The sequence below is a fragment of the Schistocerca serialis genome, chromosome 4 (genome assembly GCF_023864345.2).
Source record: "Schistocerca serialis cubense isolate TAMUIC-IGC-003099 chromosome 4, iqSchSeri2.2, whole genome shotgun sequence".
In the NCBI taxonomy this organism is placed as follows: Eukaryota; Metazoa; Arthropoda; class Insecta; order Orthoptera; family Acrididae; genus Schistocerca; species Schistocerca serialis.
In genome coordinates, this window is record NC_064641.1 from 742,578,328 (window position 1) to 742,591,939 (window position 13,612).

A 13,612-nucleotide genomic window follows, 5' to 3' on the forward strand; every position below is an offset into this window, starting at 1 on the left:
CGATTGAACAAGAATGATCTATTAGTACGTCACCTATACCAGTTGATGTCAAAGCTTGATGCTGTATTGCACTAGGAAGTTTTCCTGTACCATCTAGTAGTCTTACACCAGTAACTTTCATGACTGTTCACTCATTCTTGTTAGAAATAGAATCAAACTATCAAGAAAATAATGCACTGTTACTCTTGAGAAGTTAGTTTTTATAATAGGATTAGTTACTCGTGTCTGAACAGGTTCCTCATAAAAGTCATCTAATAAATTTTTTTTCGGTCTGTTTCCAGGTTAAATAGTTTTGTTCAGTTCCAAGTACATTTATACTTTGATTCATAGGGTCATCGATCTCTACATTCCCAGCTGCCTTTTCCAATCGGTCCACCAATTTTAAATCAAAGCACTTGATGATGTTCTCTACTTTCGTTCGTTGCAAGTCAGCTACACAACTCTCTGTCTCTGAGCAACTGCGTCCCCACACAACATTGTTATCTATAACGCTGTCCTGAAATTTCACAGTTTGTGGCAAGTAAACACAGCTAATAGGTTCCTTGACCTTGACCGCGTTATTATTGCTATCCCCTTATTTCAACAATTCCTCCTCTTCAAAACTTAGCAAAACTGACTCTACTTCCTTTGCTGAAACTTTAGCCTTCAGACTGTCATTATTGTCAAAGGTGTAAGCCTTTGCATCATCTTCATCCTTGTCTGATTTGTTCCTTCCTGTTGCATGTAGCATTTTCCTTTTCCTTCTTTACCCATTTTGCTAATGTGTCCAACATACTGTCAATTACATAACAAGAGTGGTTTAGCAGGTCACTGGTACTGTCTGCTCCTGTTACATCATCCCTATTGTCATTTTGCGTATGCTTACTGAGTGTGAGCTGCATTTTTGTTACTGGCTGTGTTAATGTTTCTGACTGGTGAGCGACAGTTTCCCCATAGATGGGAGTAAATTTTCCACATTCTATTGTGTTCATTCGACTCAGATCGGGTAGTGTTCGTCTTGTCTCACTGGGATATTATTCACATTTCTGTCTTGTCTGTCTCAATAGTGGGACAAATGGGCATCACTCCATTATCCAATGGTGCCAAATTTATTCAAGATGGCGGCTATAGGTGTGGCATCTTGGCACTGACGTCATGGAGGGAAATTCAAATTTTGGTAGGTAATAGGACGATTGGGCTACCTCCAATAACCTAACTCCACCCTCCTCTATCCCTGGAAATGGCAGGAATTCAAAAATGGCCCGAAATTTACATTTATTGACGAGAATATCAAATTTTGTGTCTACACCTTGAGGTCTGGGGAACAAATGACCTAGTACACAACACCACCACCAGAGGGCGCTGTTGGCGGTCCCCAGTCCCTCCCCCATCTCCTCCCCCCCCTTCCCCTAGTTGGAAACTGCTGGGAAATACGTTTAGTCTGTGTCGAGTTGCTGGACTGAGAGGATCTCACATTGGTAGGCTAGTATACTGTGCACGAGGTTTTGTTTAACCAATTTGTTTAAGAATATTGTTTATTTATTTCTGAAATAGCAATGCACCTCAAAATTGAGATTGGTGTTTAAACACTTTACACAATATTAAACAATTACAGATTTTTTTTATTCTGATAGTGAAATGAACAATGTAATTATACTGTCACATATCGTGCTAAATAAATGTGAAAAGCTTTGTTGTGGGCACTCCATGCACCAGAGCCATGGCTGCTGGAAGAAGCCACATGCTAGGCCACACCACACCAGCCACCAGCCAGGGCCACCTAAGCACTTCCTTCAATGCTGGGAATTACTGCAGCCTTCATGGCAACTGGGTACCTGTTGTTGTTGAACACAAACTGCTTCAGGACTTATTAAGTCTGTTGTGCAAGCAATGTGCAGAATTTTGTCACATACATGTCTTGAAGATGTCACAGGAACTAAATGTACCACTGCCCAAAGAGAGAGAGAGCTTTGCAGATGATGAAAGAATAATTAAACAATTTGCAATCCCTGTGTATACATCTATTTGACAGATGTTCTATTTACTGAGTTAGTGGCAGCCTGGCATGTAATTTCACTTGTCAAACATCGCTGCTATATCTTTGTCTCTTTCGTCACAGTATATATTCCCCATTGCTTTTATCAGACTGATGAGAGCACAGTATAATTTCTGAACTGCGATCGGAGATGAAGAGTGAGTGCTATACACCTACAGAAAGCTACATTGTGCGTGTATCACAAAGAATCTACGTTTTTTTCTTTGGTGTAGAAGAAAGTAGTTTTATCATCTTAATGTTTGTCACTGTAATGAGTGCATGTATGTCAGATGTTGGACATACATGTCCTGCATTAGAGTATTAAGAGTGTTGCACTCCGCATGACTAATACTTTGGAAACCATCTGGCTTTAACGTTATAGTGTGTTTAAGTGCAGGAATACATTGCCTTAGGAGTGCATGTGTTTATGTTCTAGGACCATTTCTCTCTTACCAATGCCTTTTTGGTACTGACCCCAGATGCTAGGACAATACTTTAGGTTGATTTACATAAAATGCCTCAAACTCTGTTCATCTCGAGCTCCATTATGCATAAACCACATGTTTCTTCCCAACCATCTGTTATATCATTACAATACTCTCATATCTAGTATACATCGATGAGGGGTGTTAACTTCATCGACATGGGCGTATCTGGAGAGATCTTGTGCGCTTGGATGGGTGCTGTGAGTAAGGTTCGTGCAGAACAGTCTTCAGTGAACAGCAGTTATGGACTCAGCTCACTCTGCTCCTTAACGAGATGTGGAGTGTAGTAGGTACAGTACCTTCCTACTTCTGGTCAGCTTAAATTAAATTGGCAACAGTGTTGCAGGGAGGTTCGGTCAAAGACAATGAAAGAAGGCCTTTCAGTCTCCAACTTTATCCTAAAAATGCGACAATGGTCTGTGACTCCCATCCACATAGAGGCAATCATAATCGTAAATTACACACTATGATCGAAGTGCTAGAAATACGAGGGCAGTTCAATAAGTAATGCAACACATTTTTTTTCTCGGCCAATTTTGGTTGAAAAAACCGGAAATTTCTTGTGGAATATTTTCAAACATTCCCGCTTCGTCTCGTATAGTTTCATTGACTTCCGACAGGTGGCAGCGCTGTACGGAGCTGTTAAAATGGCGTCTGTAACGGATGTGCGTTGCAAACAACGGGCAGTGATCGAGTTTCTTTTGGCGGAAAACCAGGGCATTTCAGATATTCATAGGCGCTTGCAGAATGTCTACGGTGATCTGGCAGTGGACAAAAGCACGGTGAGTCGTTGGGCAAAGCGTGTGTCATCATCGCCGCAAGGTCAACCAAGACTGTCTGATCTCCCGCGTGCGGGCCGGCCGTGCACAGCTGTGACTCCTGCAATGGCAGAGCGTGCGAACACACTCGTTCGAGATGATCGACGGATCACCATCAAACAACTCAGTGCTCAACTTGACATCTCTGTTGGTAGTGCTGTCACAATTGTTCAACAGTTGGGATATTCAAAGGTTTGTTCCCGCTGGGTCCCTCGTTGTCTAACCGAACACCATCTGTGCGGAATTGCTTGCTCGTCATGTGGCTGAGGGTGACAATTTCTTGTCAAAGATTGTTACAGGCGATGAAACATGGGTTCATCACTTCGAACCTGAAACAAAACGGCAATCAATGGAGTGGCGCCACACCCACTCCCCTACCAAGAAAAAGTTTAAAGCCATACCCTCAGCCGGTAAAGTCATGGTTACAGTCTTCTGGGACGCTGAAGGGGTTATTCTGTTCGATGTCCTTCCCCACGGTCAAACGATCAACTCTGAAGTGTATTGTGCTACTCTTCAGAAATTGAAGAAACGACTTCAGCGTGTTCGTAGGCACAAAAATCTGAACGAACTTCTCCTTCTTCATGACAACGCAAGACCTCACACAAGTCTTCGCACCCGAGAGGAGCTCACAAAACTTCAGTGGACTGTTCTTCCTCATGCACCCTACAGCCCCGATCTCGCACCGTCGGATTTCCATATGTTTGGCCCAATGAAGGACGCAATCCGTGGGAGGCATTACGCGGATGATGAAGAAGTTATTGATGCAGTACGACGTTGGCTCCGACATCGACCAGTGGAGTGGTACCGTGCAGGCATACAGGCCCTCATTTCAAGGTGGCGTAAGGCCGTAGCATTGAATGGAGATTACGTTGAAAAATAGTGTTGTGTAGCTAAAAGATTGGGGAATAACCTGGTGTATTTAAATGCTGAATAAAACAACCCCTGTTTCAGAAAAAAATGTGTTGCATTACTTATTGAACTGCCCTCGTATGTAGATAAACTAACTGCATCGGAGTAGGACATTGTCTGGTATACTTTGGTACATATGTTCGAGAATTAATATTGAATGGATGTACTGCATAGTCATCTTTCTACATTCGCAATCTAGTATATGGTACCAGAATGAGATTTTCACTCTGCAGCGGAGTGTGTGCTGACATGAAACTTCCTGGCAGATTGAAACTGTGTGCCCGACCGAGACTCAAACTCGGGACCTTTGCCTTTCGCGGGCAAGTGCTCTACCAATGGTACTTGGAAAGTAGTGTAGGGGCGTTTAGCGATAATGCAGAAATTGGGTAGCGTACTGCTATGTCATTGGTCGGCGTTGAAATTACGGAAAAACCGATAAAATTGATAAACTTGATCGCACTACCATCTGTGGTGCTTTTTACAGTACATTGTCCCATATTGATGGTGTCTTGTTCATCCCATCCACTCAATGGTACGCTGTTGATTACAACATATGATTGACTCAGACCACTTGTTTCAGATGGAGAGAGTCTTGGTGGGAGCAACACCTTCCAGCCAGCACCAAATCAATGATCGTGTGCATGACTGCAGTATGAAGAATCAATCAAAATGAAAAACCAAGAAGTCTGCTAAGATAAGATTAAATGTAGAGGTTATCACCTTCGGACAGCTGTCTGCAAATGCTCTGCAATGCCTCAAAGTCTTCCAGTTTCCATATGTTATGATATCTTCTGCATTTTCGTCAGTAATAAACACCGCCTCTGTCTTTTATTTCAATTATCCTGTGTACTGTGGGAGCAGCAGCATAATTTACACTGTGCATTGTTCAGTTTTCTGTGAGAGCCAATGGATCGAAATGTGCTAATGTTGGTTTTGTGCCTGACACGGACCTCGAAGTCATGGTGGAAAACAAAATGTATAGCTGTGTACACAGCTGTAGTCTTACACTGCATGAATATGTTACAGCAGAAAAATAATGTACCAAACAACAACATAGGGACCGTATCTTGTAACTGATAGTCTGTTGGATATGGTCCTCCTACAGTACAGGCAATGAAACTTTGCACTGGTTGCACAAACGACGTTGATTACTGGGCACCTGCTCCAGCGGACCAGTGCATGTATATTTAATGGGATCACCACATATGGTCAATGTCAACACACAGACGGTATTTGTTTCCTGATATATCGAAAGTGAGAATGCGGTAAAATCTTATCAAGTGGTCTACTGGATGATGTTAGCAGGGTTTTTACAGTTCATAGTTCTTTTCTGTTTGATGGTACAAAATAATGATGACAGAGAGAATGTTTGAGTGACAGACATGAATGCACCTTGAGGGATGCACATCTTCATTAGACTGTTTGGAAACACACTACACTGCAGTAACAAAATCCTCGTCCTTCTTCCAGTTCCCATATCATTTGGATTCTTCCTAATTTTCCCAATAAGAAACACCACCATACTTGCTCGTATTGCCTTTTCTACTACCTAGTGTTGCAGCAGAAAGTTTCGTTTGGCACTGGCCTTATACACTGTGCATGGTTGGTGGAGCTAAGACGTGTTCCCATTTCCACTGAATGGTCAGAACATGGGCCCTGCCACACTATACCAGCTAACCTTGTTTCTCAATGGGCTGCAGAAAGTGGTAGATATAGCGATCTCCGACTTCTGCCCAGTTCCGACTAAGTGGGGATGATCACATGGCAGAGACTGAGAAACCTTACAAGATGCAGAGGGATTGTCTAATGCCACAATGGAGTTTTGCTGTACAGTGTCCTTAGCAGATACGTGAAAAAAAGGTGGCTCGTTTCGAGATATGAGAGTGCCACAGATGTGATTCACTAGTGGCTGTAGCCATTAAAAGACATCTTCACAGGATCCAACGCAAGTATGGGGTTCAATGGATAGAATTGATTTCAAATCACAGAAAACATATGTACCAGAAAGCGTAACACTATAGATATGAAAAGTCGGTGTACTGGTCGTAGGATTTTGTTCATTTCTTATAACTTCAATCTAGCGATGCATTTTTTAAATGATTCGTTACATAGCACACTCTCTACTGTATATTATCATTCTCAATCCTCCCTCGCCTGTAGCACAGTGGATATATTGCAGAACCCCACAAAGAATCAAGATAGAATGCATTACAGATACTGTTTGTTAGCCTGAGAAATATCTAGCGGCGGCAAGAGGAAGTTGCAAATAGCGGCTTCATACCACGTTCATTAGCCGAATCACTTTCTGTATTCGGTGAGAATGGTGAATTTATTAGGAGCCTACACCGCCGGCGACGTGCACCCGCGCTTTCGGTCTGTTAATACCCACCCCAGCGATCACCATTTGTATTCAATGTCACGATATTTGTGTGAAAGACCACTTCATTTGGAAGCAATACCATACCTTGATTTATAAAACTTGTATGGTTTTTAACTGAATATCGTTAGCAATACTTTTGTGTGCCTGTTTAACCAAGACCGCTTTTTATGCAGGGTGACATTAACATAGCCGTTGCGATCGTGTTTTTAATTACTGGTCGCGTATAAAACGATTACATCTCTCTTTCTAAGATACACCGGCACCACTCTCAAGAAAAACAAATGATACTTGTCCATCCATCCGGATTTTCGCTCAAGATTATGTGGTGTCACCAGCATTCAGTTACTGGCAAAGAATTATACTAAATAGGGGATGCGTGATAGATTCGCTGTGATCAGTGTTGAGGTGTAAAGTTTTACGTGGAAAATTGTGTCCAGTCATAAGAATGGTACAGTTATTGATATTTCCGGAGCCACAGGCGTCAGGAGAAGATATTTCCGATACTTCACTCATTGTTAAATGCCATCAGATTCCGGCTGCAATGGTAATATTTAATTGTAATTACAGTGATAATTGTACGGCTGGTTTCCTAGGACGATTATGCCTGATGATGTACGGTTACGTGGCAGAGGTAGCCTGTGGACGGAACGAATGGCATTGGCGGCTTACAGCGGGAGCCGTTGCTAAGCCGCCCAGACTGGGCAGGTGGGGCACAATTATGTAGCTGACCTAACCATATTGCCATCTAGGTGAGTGAATAACATGATGATGATCGTATGGCATTGTTGGCCGGGAGGCTCCACGCGGGGAAGTTCGGCCACCGTATTGCAAGTTCTTTTTAGTTGTCGCCACTTCGGCGACTTGCGAGTCAATGATGATGAATAACACACAACACCCAGTCATCACGAGGCAGAGAAAATCCTCGACCCCGCTGGGAATCGAACCCGGGACCCCGTGCGCAGGAAGCGAGAACGCTACCGCAAGACCACGAGTTGCAGACAGTGAAATAATAATATGTATTGGGCAGCCTTCGTGATCGCCTGTGTTGTGAGTATCCTCTGTGGAAATTTGAGAAGATTCAATAAAGGTGTCAATTTGCGGTTTTTTCCCCACATTCCACAGCACTATGAACACATTCATAAGAAGAAGAACACCAAAAATGCAGCAGGAGCGTGATATGTAAGAAATTATCCACGCAACCTGCCACTGATGATGCCTTGCAGAAAATAAAGGCGAAACGCGTATGACACTAAAATTTTATTTTATTCCGTTGCTGTCAGACGGTCCACAAGTAAAAATTATCAATATACCGTAATATTACACGCAACTGAGGAAGACAGGACTACAAAAGTTGAAGATGTCACTTTTGCAGGGTTTAACTGTCAGTGCAATATGACTGTTGTATGTTTTTCGATCTGTACAAAATAGTTTGCCACTGAAAGTCTCGTAATTTGTCCATGCGCAGAAAGTGGCTGACAGTGCTCCCACACTGGGAGCAGCAAATTGCTGGATAAATTCATTAAGAAGCAATCAGAATGCTCTATTTACAGGAAGTTCCATGGCGTCAGAGAGTTACAAGACATCCTTTGTGCGGGGCATAGGAGCCTCTACAGACTGGTTCGAACAAGATAGGGACAAGATAGCTACAGAAAGCTCTGTGACCTCTGGGAATCATGCGATGTCTTCTTCATTCGACTGTTCAGAGATATGTCCAAGCAGACCATCCTCATCTGGTTCAGATAGGTAGAATGCTGTCCCCACCCGCCATTGTGGCTATGGAGCATATCCAGACCAGCAGCTGGAGGACATAGAAAATTCACCGAAAATTCCAGCCATTTTTCTCGTCTGTAGTACAGTGCTTCGAATTCTGTTCGTGTTTGTTTTTCTTTCACGATCAGTTGTGGGATTCGAAATATGTCATGAACTTATACATATGTAATTGTTCTAATTTTCCCGTTTGTGCTTAGACACAAATGTGCTTCTGAAACTGAGGAAAATAAAAAATAAGATCCTTAACATTCCTGGCAACGGCCTTGCCGCAGTGGATACGCCGGTCCCCGTGAGATCACCGAAGTTAAGCGCTGTCGGGCCGCCATGCGCTGTTGCCATTTTTCGGGGTGCACTCAGCCTCGTGATGCCAATTGAGGAGCTACTCGACCGAATAGTAGCGGCTTTGGTCAAGAACACCATCATAACGACCGGGAGAGCGGTGTGCTGACCCCACGCCCCTCCTATCCGCGTCCTCCACCGATGATGACACGGCCGTCGGATGGTCCCGGTAGGCCACTCGTGGCCTGACGACGGAGTGCTTAACATCCCTGATGCCAGCTGCAAACATAAACCAAACCCACTAAGTGTTTCAAGAAAGTGATAAACATCACAGCAGCTGTAGGACTCAGAAATTTTTCTCTCTATGGCAATGCCTTCAAACAAGCAGCTAGAGCTCTAAAAGTGGTGAGCGTCCTGTTTAGGGATACAGAGATATTTATTTCGACTTCCAAATATCACCGTTTTGGGGTGTAAAATCGGATATTGCGGCTGGTATTGGTCTCGGGATCTATTTCCCACAAAAGCGCTTGAAGTGTCTCAGGGAGGAAGACTGGATGAAGAGCAGGAGATTTCACAAGTGTGCCTGAACCCACCGCGATCTTTTTATGGTCAGTGTTCAAGTGTCGATGTACACCTCGGAATAAGAAGCGTAATTACATCGCAAAACTGAAGCAAACTACTGTGCAATGGTCTCTTTGAAAGTGCATTTAGAGACGATTTCACTTTAATAACTCCTGAAGCTGCTCATGCTCAAAGACAAGGGTAGGCTGTGGTATTTCCAACAAAAGCGACCGAAGTGCCCCAGGGAGGAAGACTGGACGAAGACTGAGAGGTTTCACAAGTGTGCCAGAACCTGCCCGATCTTTTTAGAGCCCGTGTTCAAGCGTGCCAGTATTCAAATTGTTTAAATATTTTTTTCGTCATCTGCAAAGCTTTCTGTCTTTGTGCAGTGGTTCATTTAGTTCCTGTGACATCTTGAAGATATGTGACAATATTTCGCAGTATTATAGCCCCTGAAGCAGTTCGTGTTCAACGACAGGGGGTACCAGTGTGCCACGAAGAAAATGTGCCAGGGTGGAGGAGGAAGGCTGCGGTATTTCTGCGCGTGGCAAGAGTGCTTAGCGTGGGGCTGCAGTTGCCAGTGGCCGGTCGGTAGTGTAGAACGGCCCAGCGCAAGGCTTCTTCCAGTGGTCGCGACACTAGTACATGGAGCATGTGTGAGAAAGTTTTGCAGATATGTTTAGTGTGATCTGTGACAGTGTAATTAAGTGTTTCCTATCGCTATCGGAATAAAAAGAGTACCGCTATTGTTTAACATTGCCTAAATTTTTTCAACACCAGCGTCTGTTTCGAGGCGTACTGAATTTTCAGAAATAAATAAACAATATTCTAAAACAAGTTGTTTAAACAACGCCTTGTACACAGTATATTAAGATACTGTTGTGGGGTCATCCCTGTCCAGTAATTTGACACAAACTGTGCGAAGATGTGGGAGTAGAGGAAAGGGGCAGGGGTATGTGGAGAAGGGCAAACAGCGCCTTCTGGTGGTGGCGCAGTGAACTATCTCAGGTGGTCTCCAAACCTCTAGATGAACACACAAAATTTTATATTACCGCCAATGAATTTGATTTTCTCACCGTTTTTTTAATTTCCCGCCATTTTCATGGGTAGGGGTGGGTGAAGTTAGGTTTTCCCGCCAAAATTTGAATTTCCCGCCATGATCTCAATGCAAAGTTGCCACATCTATGGCCGTCATCTTGGATCTGCCATCTTGAATAAATTTGGTAACAATGCAGAGTTAGGTGTTAATCACTTTGTCCCACACCTCCTCTTCCTCTCGTATGCTCTTGACCACAATAATTAGGTTGTGTAGTCTGAACCTCTATACTTCTAACATTCACATTTCCCCTGTCTTTTGGTTGTTTACAGGCCTGTTAGAGGACCTATTATTATTCTGCACCTGCTCCTCAACAGCAGCTACTCTTTCCACTCCATCCAGGTACTCAATGAACCTATCCACATTATCTCTAGGAGCAGAAATGGTTATTTCTGCTGATACCAAGGTAGCTTACCTTCTAGTCCCATATTAATCATTTCTGGCTTCATCTTTTCTCTCGGATGTGATACCTGTGAAGCCCACTTTCTAGAGAACTCTTTTACTGATTCACGACCTGGAGTAAACCTTTTACCACTCCAAAATTCTCTCAAAACGTCGTTTTGTTTGTTGTGTGACCTTTACTTATTAAAAACTGCAGTTTTAAATTCAGAAAGAGTTTTGCATCTAATCATTACCATTACCATCGCGAAGCATCTCCCGACAAATGACTTCTTATGAAAGAAATTTTCTCTCGTTCTGACCATGCATTTCACAAAACATCCTCAAAATCAGTCCAGAACTCTAATGGGTGAATTTGTTTGCCTGGATCAAAATGTAAAAAGTGACAACATCCAATGAAAAAGGTGTCAACTGAAGCAGCATGCTGTATGGTAGTAGTACAAGAGCTACCAGAAGTTACTCTATTTTCTCTGGTAGTAGTACTAGTATTTAGTTCCTCTCCTTGTAGTTCTATTGCCTCCACCCAGTCAGAAAAGTTTTTGTCAACATCCTCATATAATTTCACAATGTCAGATTTTACTTTCTTAATATCCTCCCGACAAGCATTTACTCTATTACTTATTTCCTCAAATCAATTAGAATAAAGTTTGGACTCATTGCCTATTCTTTCTGACAACCTCCCTTCCACAAGATATCTGCATGTTTGAAATCTTTGCGAACTTTATCAATTTCGGTTTTGAAAATACTATGCAATTTAGTTAGCTTTTGCCGTACTTTGGCTTTGGATGGTGGTTACAATCAATTTTATAATTTAAGTTATTCATTTTTGAGATCATTTCATCCATTAGCTCTTTAAGTGGTAGATTCAGTCTTTCTGTTTAGTTCTTTATTACCAGACTCAATGTGACTGCATAACTATTCACTATTGGATTCAATCTTACTGTTTAGTTCTTTATGATATGATACTAGTTTAAAAAACAGTAACTGTATTTAGTTTGGAGCCTCTACCTTGCCACTTGGTATTTCCACCGTTTTTAAAGGTGTTCCTAGCATTCCCTGACGTAGTTGAATTTCAGAAATATTGAGATTAGTTTCATTATCTGATAACTCTATTAATTCTGCTTTCTTATTTGAACTCAACTTCAGTTACCACATCATCAGAAATTGATTTTTAACTAGTCCCGCACCTTGCCTGTACCTATAGTGATAACTGTGACATCTCTATTCAGCCATGTATGGTCTCTCTTTCGCCAGGTACTGTCCAGTGGAGCAACAATATCAGTAGATTAATAAATATCTACGGTTCCTTTCGCTGCCCTCTATGTAGATGTTTGACTGACTTCTGCTAGAGTGTTATACAAATGTTTATAATACATCTTAAATTTGAGAGATTCTGGTGGGAGATTTATCATCGCATAAAATATCCGGGCTGCTTTTCTTCCTTTCCCAGTATACCTCAGGGCTTAAGTAGGACAAACGTTCATTATATTTTGTGCATGTTACAGGAGATGTCATTGTACTTTACACACTTGATATTCCACTAGTTTTGTTGGATAGGTCTGTTTTCTTACTTATGTCCTACCTACATGTAAGGAATTTTTCACTGTATGGTATTTACATTTAGCAACAAACAAAAGCATTTCTGAAAGCTTGCACTTACTGATTAAAATGTAACCCTTTTTTCACTATTTACAAAACCAACACAGTTTTCATTTTCGGTAAGAGGTTTCAACGTGCATTCTGAAGCACTTCCCTCTGAACTTTAAGACCCAACCTCACTTCACAGTAGCGTAACATTTTCTTCATTTTTACGATTTTAAAAAACATGCTTGTGTTGATTACAATAAAATTTACAACTGCAATTAAAATTCTTCATTTTTGACATTTTAAGATATAAAATTATTCAAGTTTGCAGACACAACAATAATAGTAGGGCAAGGGGGGGATCGCCCCACGTTGCACTGTGGCCAAATTTCTTCATGATGGTGGATCCCAGATGGCGCCATATGTGGCAATGTCGTAGTGACAACATGGTGGGAAGTTCAAATTTTGGTGGGAAAATAGGTCAATTGGGCTACCACCACTAACCAACCCCTTCCCGTTCCCACCTCACCTCTCCACCTCCTGCACCTCCCCATCTGGAAGCTAGCGAGAAAAAGGACTCAGTTTGTTCAAATGTTCAAATGTGTGTGAAATCCTATGGGACTTAACTGCTAAGGTCATCAGTCCCTAAGCTTACACACTACTTAACCTAAAGTATCGTAAGGACAAACACACACACCCATGCCCGTGGGAGGACTCGAACCTCCGCTGGGACCAGCCGCACAGTCCATGACTGCAGCACCTTAACCGCTCGGCTAATCCTGTGTGGCGACTCAGTTTGTGCTGAGCTGCTGGATAGCACAGACGTAATACTGTATTTTTATGTACTGCTCCCCTCCCCTCCCCCATCTAGAAATTGTCAGGAAAAGGACTCAGCCTGTGCTGGTCTGCTGGATAGGATGGGCGAAAGTCTTTATTTTGCATGCATTGTTTATATAAACAATTTGTGTTGTCATAGGCAGTAGCTTCATCCAGCGTGTTCACCATAAGGCCCAGAGCTCAACTGACCTAGTTCACAATACCGCCACCATAGGGCGCTGTAGTACCTCCTCCTCTCCCCTCCTGTGACATTATCCAAGATGGCGGTCTGGGGGAAAATGACAGGAAAAGGACTCAGTCTGTTTCTAGCTACTGGGCTGGGAGGACGAATGCATAACTGTTTACTGTGTTCAGTGGACGAGATGTATATGCTGGAGAAGTAGGAGTATTTGCCCAAGGTCTTCTCACAAGCTTATGGCACAGTTTCACGATAGCTGCTAAGCACTTCCTGTCACGTTGGAAATATCTGCGGTCTCCTCC